The sequence below is a fragment of the Furipterus horrens genome, unplaced genomic scaffold (genome assembly GCF_987537825.1).
Source record: "Furipterus horrens unplaced genomic scaffold, mFurHor1.1.pri manual_scaffold_1, whole genome shotgun sequence".
Taxonomy (NCBI): domain Eukaryota; kingdom Metazoa; phylum Chordata; class Mammalia; order Chiroptera; family Furipteridae; genus Furipterus; species Furipterus horrens.
Genome location: NW_028327171.1, coordinates 188,929,051 through 188,935,186, shown reverse-complemented (window position 1 = coordinate 188,935,186; position 6,136 = coordinate 188,929,051). Strand labels below are relative to the sequence as shown.

The window sequence follows — 6,136 nt, the reverse complement described above, 5'->3', positions numbered from 1 at the left end:
TGGGATTTAGATTGGACTTGTATCTAAAATTCCAACAAAACCCAAGAGAACATGATTTAACATTAGTTTCTACAACACAACTTCATGCTTTTTAAAGAAAACTTAGTCAACAAACCAGTGTACTGAAAATGCCACCTTTTGATTCTATTATAGGAGTAAGAAAATATTAATGTACAGAAAATGGCATTAAAATGCTTTTTAAAATATTATCTTCAATTTTATTATTTTTTTGGCTAGACAGCAGCCCTAGAAATACTGTATCTCTCTGAAATTCATCTGAATTGAAATGCAACTTTCTGATGCTTGCCTATTAGCAATCCTTTGATTTCTAAGAGAGAGCTACACATAATTATTTTTTTAGAAAGATCTTTGAAACATATAGGACAAGATTAAAAAAGAACATCTCTCTTTGAGTAGAATTGGACAACTCAATATATATTACATAAGTATGTGTGAAAATTCCTGCTACTACTGGCTATTTAATAGCATGTCTACAATAATGAAACCATATTAACAATAAAAATTGAACTCTTGGCAATAGTTTTTTATAGGTCTCATTCAGTTTCTTGGCTTGACTCTTTTCTTTAAAAAAGATTTTTTCTGTGTTGATTCCAGAGAGATGGGAGGGAAGTGAGAAAGAGGTAGAGAAACATTGATATGAGAAACATGGATCGATTGGTTGCCTCTGGCACGTGTCCTGACTGGGGAACATCCTGCAACTCAGGTATGTGCCATGACTGGGAATTGAACCCGCAACATTTAGGTTTATGGGACAACGCCCAACAACGGCCAGGGAAGCATGACTCTTTTCTTTGCCTTACTTTTTACATCAATATATTGACTATGTATTTCTGGTTATTTTAAGTAAATGAATAACTTGCTTTGAATCTCATTTACATTACTTTTTATTAAATAGTTAAATTTTATGGGTTATTCCTGTTTCCCCAGTTTTGTACTCTGCCCACACATACAAATATACACACACAAAACCCACTAGGGTAGACAAGAAAAAAAATGTACTACGATATCTCATTATTCTGTAGAATATCCATTTATTATTATTATGTATTGTACATTCATTGTGTATTCTTTCCTTGTTCCCTTAAAACAACACAGGAAATAATGTATTTAGGCAATTTTTAAACTTCCAATCAAAATATTTATAGGTTTAATTATTTGATAGTGTTCATTTTGAATTATTATTAAAAAAGCCAAACATATTTTCACCTCCTTTAAGTTCTGTGATTTTATAATAGCATATTAATCCTATTCACAAATGCCATATGTTGATAACTGTAAGATCTTTTATTATGTGAAATAAACCTGTCACAAAATTTAAATAAAGTAACTTGAGAATTACAGTGTACTTTAGGCCCAAAACTGTACATTAGTCTGTATTTTGTAAATGTTAATGCTGTGGACATTTTATCTTAAGAAATTTTATATTCCAGCATATCTTGATGGGTTTCACTGTGGCTTCAAGTCCAGGTCGATGAATAGAGACTATTGTTTTGGGAAGAAGTCCTATAATCTCCCTGTTCCACTGTTCAATCCTTATATTTGAAAGATGTTCCTTAGTCTGATCTAATTTCCTTTCTACTTCTACTGTAATCCATTTCCTCCTGTTTAGTAACGATACAGAGGTTACTAATACCTAGGAGATAATATTCCAATCACTCCTAGGCTTATGCAAATTGTGCCTTAAATCCAGTTTCTTTAACCTACTTTATTTATAAAATAGTCTCATTACAAGTGGTATTCTGAATGGATCAAAGAAATGAGTGCTAGTTACCTTGTTGATGGAGGCACACAGTGATCCTCACACAGCCTTGTTGAGTGAAATGCCTGAATTAACTTGTTCATGAAGTTTTCATCATCTCAAGGTTTTTCACTGGGGCACATAATGTTACCAAGCATTCTTATTTGCTAAGCTCAGCTACTCCCTTCCCACTTGTTTCATTGTTGCCAAGACCAAATCACTTCCCTAAAAGAAGCTGGATTTTCTGGGACTGTGATGACAATAGACCATGCTGCTCAATTGGCTCTTAGAATATAAACTACAAAGGATGTGCCATCAAAAGCTTGTGCTTTGTGCTAAGACCACTTGAAATGAGTCTTTTTCTCTTTGTGTTATGTCACAAATTTGTATAAAATTAGATTCATTCATTTCAAATTGTTTTTTGATATTTTTGAGGGTTATTTTAAAATTAAAATTTTTTTAATATATAAATTATCTGTATGATTCCAAAGTCAAAACCCTGCCACATGTTGCACTCTAGAGCTTACCGTTTTTATTAGTTTTGAGTATATACTGACATTGTTACTTTTTTTTTGGAAATGTAATGATATATGTGTGTATGTATATGCTTTTACCTGTCCCTGTTATATACACATACACATACATATGCACACATGTGTATACATATATAATATATACACACAAACATGTTTGATGTCTGTTTTAAATATGACTATATTTAATAGATATCTATGTGTTTATATATGTATTCTATACCTCAATCTGTTTCACTTTACAGAAAAGCCTAAGATTCACCAGTATTAAATCTTCTTATTATGGTGTTCTTCATTATTCCTTTATGGAGCTGCATACTATTCCTTTGTGATAATGTAACATAGCTTGCTCTACTAGCTTCTATCAATAGGCATTAGGCTAATATCCAACATTTTGCTATTATAGATAGTATTGCAATAAATACTGTAAATATTATAGCTTTGATTATTTTTAAAGCCCACAAACTCTAAGATCTTTCCACTGAGTAAATGCATTGACTTTTTTAAACAGTAAAAGTAATCACTGATCTCTTTTATGAATATTTGGTATTATTATATTTATATGTAAAATTCAAGTACCTTGTCCTTGCATTTTTCATCTTCCCTAGATATCACACATATCTTGGGGTCATAAACAGTGTTTGGTTTTTATATATTCCATAAATATTTGTTATGCTATAGTGTGATTTGTGGATTCTGATCATTATTATCTACAAGCTTCCTTCTACTTCCATGGTTATGACTCAATATTTGTGTTGAGCCAGAGATTCTTTTTCTTGTTAATTGAGAGGATGTTTATATAATGGCGACTGTACGTGGTGTTGTGTAGGACATAAAACCATAAAAGACAGAACCTTCTGTGTGTTCTATGTTATATCTGTGATTAGCTCTTCATGACTTGAGGTAAGACAACTTACCTTGCTGGTCTCAATGTTTTTATCTGAAAAATGGAAACTATAATCCTTACTTTGACTGTTTCATGGGACACTTGCAAGAACCCACAGCAGTGATCAACATGAACTAGCTTGCTAAAATATGAAGAGCCATAAAACATGTTGAATAGCTATTGCTATTTTAGTATTATGTGTTTTCAAATGTTTTGTATTATCTTCCCCAATAGACTGAGCTGTTTGAGAAACAACAGGAGAGTTATTGTTTGTTTTATATTTCGTCAAAACAGCTGGTACAGGGGGCCTAGACACTGAATTTATGAAACATTTTATTTCATGGAGACATTGTATTTTATACCAAAGGCCTCAAACTCAAATTCCTACGGTGGCTACATGGAGGACATAAATTGGATCATGGTAGGAAGTGGTGAGAAATTATGGCCAAACTGGAGAGTGAATGCTAGATTAAAGACATTCAAATTCAAGTTTAAAAACAGTACTGAGTGAAGTAAACAAACAACTGAAGGCTACATTCAGTAGTCTTTATGCCCAGTTTGTGAGCTGTGGTTTATATGAATGTTACATTTGGGAGAGAACCCTTGTTTCTTTGCTTCATTCACATCCTGGATGACCTTAAAGATGCGGGATATTGGCAAACACAGCCAAATCATTATAATGGTTATGAGTAATCAGTAAACTCTTTCTTCTTTTCCCTTTCTCCTTATTCTATTTTGTTTTCATTGTAAACTACCTCAAAACCTTTTCAGAAATCGGTGAGGTAAAAATGACAGAATTTCCAGAGCACAAACATTTGGAGATATTAGAAAGTAATAGCTTTCATGTTGTTATTTACAAAGAAATGGTGCGTGCAGCTGGCAGAACATTATTTTTTATAAGCAGGATTTTTTTCACAGTGAAAAATGCAGGTTTTTCTGTACTTTGCTATTCAGCTAGCTTTTCTCAATTTTTCCTGCCAGTTATTTGAAAGAAAGAAAAAATAGTTCTTTTAGAGGACTGGATGATACTTATTTCTATTCCTCAACCATTTCTGGCTTTTGCCTTCAGAAATATCTTAGGATGGTACTTCCTGGCCTTTCTTGGCTGGGACCACATATTTGGCTCTAGCCAAATGAGTTGTGAGTAGAATCGCCTGGAAAATGCCCTTCTGAGTGCGAGCATCGAATTGTCCTTGTGAGGGGGTTCCGCACTCCTTCCCCTTGGGGATGTTGGCTGGCAACATGTGAGGTCATGGCTAATGTATCCACCAGTGTCCCTGAGCATTGAGCACTATTCTGTTGTGTTCAGCCACTGAGAGTTTGGACTTTGCTACCCAAAACCAATCTAGACTATCCCAAGAGACCCAAAGAGAACCCGTAACAAAGATCAGGGCCACGAATTCCTTATCAGTTATGCCTATTCCTTGATGGCTAGTGACAGTATAGACAAACATCTCAGAATGAGTCAAACGTGAACAGGTATCAGAATTTACCATGAAAATCAAAGGAAAAAAATAAATTCATTCAGAATGAGAAGTGTTTCCTTTCAAGGCAGGGAAAAATTTTATTTTTACCTGAGCATTTCCACTGCACAGCTTTGCTTACATTAAAATCAAGAACAAAAATAAAGCTCCCTGTGACAGTCTGAGTATCTAGATAATATGTTTACATACTTTTCATCAATCCTGTGTTTGTGATGCTTCCTACAGCTGGAGGTGAATGAGAGTCTAAAGGGAAATAATGAGTGGATTTAGCCCTCATTTGCCTTGACTCTACAGGCAATTTTTACATTTTCAGAGGCTCAAGGGTATTATTTGGAGAAATTACTTGGGAATAAAGATACCCCACTGGGCAAAAGAGGATTTCATGTTTTTGAGGCACCTCTTACTTCAGTTTCCAGTTTTCAGGTTGGACCAGGGGCAGCAGAAGGAGATAAAGATCTCTAGGTGATGCCTGCCACTCAGCAGTGAGTGGACTCTCAAAGCAAACAGACTGCCCACATGTCTTTTTCGTTGTTGTTGTTAGTGAAGAATTTTGGAGAACAGCATTAAAGAAGGGATGTGTTCTCCTTTGACGGAATGTTTTTCATCAGACATTTCTGTATTCCTGGCATACAGGCCTGGATGCTGCTTTCAGAAATCTAGCCTCGGGAAAATGATTCTCTTGTGCTCTGGACTTCAGAAAGAAAGTGTTCCCATGTATTACAAATGGTGGGGCGACCAAATAAAGTGAGATCAGAGATAGAGACAGGGGTGTGGATGGATGGAGGCGCAGTGAGCCAGGTCTCCAGCACTGAAAGGTGCCCTTACCTCTTTAGAAACATATAGATACTCTGACATTGTTTTCCCCCCCTGTTTTATTAATAATTGATGTCGAAGGTGTATAGCACAATGGTTTGATTTACATATATTGTGAAATGATTACCACAAAATGTTTAATTAACACTCATTATCTCATATAGATACAATAAAAAAGAAAAGAAAAAATATTTCCCTTTGTGATGAGAACTCTTAGGATCTACTCTTTTTAACAATTTTAAACTATGGAACACTTCATGCATTTGCTTGTTGTCCTTGTGCAGGGGCCATGCTAATCTTCCATGTTGTGTTCTAGGTTCAGCATCTGTGCTGCCAAAATGAGCACCATGCTGGCTTTCTTGACAGGGCTGTTAGTGTGGACTGAAGGGAAGAAAGGTATGAAATATAATGTGATAGAATTTTTAAAATTTCTTAGAAGCCATACCCACCAGGAAACTGAAAAGCTTTCATTCCTAATGTTTAAGTTGATATCTGTAGTTCTGTTTGCAGCTTGAACTATTTAAGATTGAAAGCAAAATGCAAACTTTTTATTTTAGTTGTTTGCAACAAAAATTACTACATTATTTCTCACTGCTTGGCTACAAATGATGTATTCATTTAATCCTGTTTATATACATTAAGCACATATATTGTGAAATGT

The 6,136-nt window shown here is 34.6% G+C and overlaps 1 non-coding gene across 1 annotated transcript; it reads right to left on the bottom strand.

The window, feature by feature from the left end:
• Positions 1–5,714: 5,714 nt before the first annotated feature.
• Positions 5,715–5,821, bottom strand: LOC150022469 (U6 spliceosomal RNA). Its single transcript, XR_016513482.1, has one exon. It is a non-coding gene; the product is annotated as a U6 spliceosomal RNA (small nuclear RNA).
• Positions 5,822–6,136: the final 315 nt, after the last annotated feature.